We start from the raw sequence: 732 nt of genomic DNA, 5'->3' as shown, positions 1-732 counted from the left end.
ATGTCATCGTGGAATCGAACTCGTCTCTCAGCCCCACCCAGACGGAACCAGTCCAGCCTCCTAGTACACTACTACACAGTACTACAGTACTACAGTACTACAGTAATACAGTACTCCACAGTACTACAGTACTACAGTACTACAGTACTACAGTAATACAGTACTCCACAGTACTACACAGAATTACAGTCCTACAGTAATACAGTACTCCACAGTACTACAGTAATACTCCACAGTACTCCACAGTTCTACAGTACTCCACAGTAGTACAGAGTACTACAGTACTAGTTTGAATGCACCAAGCGACCGCCTCGTGGTTCAAACATATATCATCGGAGGTGAAGAAGCTGCTTCCTCTTCCTCTTCTTCTTCTTCTTCTTCTTCTTCTCTTGTTTCATTCTGTCTCTGCTTCCTGTGATTGGTCCAAAAGTCCAAACTGTCCAACAAAGTGTTTTCACTGCAAACCAACAGAACCTGGTTCAGTTGGATCCAGACCCAGAACTTCACACCAAAACTGAGTCTTTCTCCGTCCAACATCTTCATCGTCTCTTCCTCCTCCTCCTTGTCTTCTTTTTCTCAGTCTTCTCTTCACCTTCCTCTGCAGCCCTTTCTTCAGCACATCCTCTGCTTCCTGTCTCTTCCTCCTCTTCATCACACAGGTGACGTATAGATGTGAAGATGTTCTATGAGCTGATCTGAGGCTCATGTCTCAGGTGTGAACTCTTTGGGGTT

The sequence above is a fragment of the Platichthys flesus genome, chromosome 21 (assembly GCF_949316205.1).
Source record: "Platichthys flesus chromosome 21, fPlaFle2.1, whole genome shotgun sequence".
Lineage (NCBI taxonomy): Eukaryota > Metazoa > Chordata > Actinopteri > Pleuronectiformes > Pleuronectidae > Platichthys > Platichthys flesus.
Note: the sequence above shows the minus strand (reverse complement) of the source record.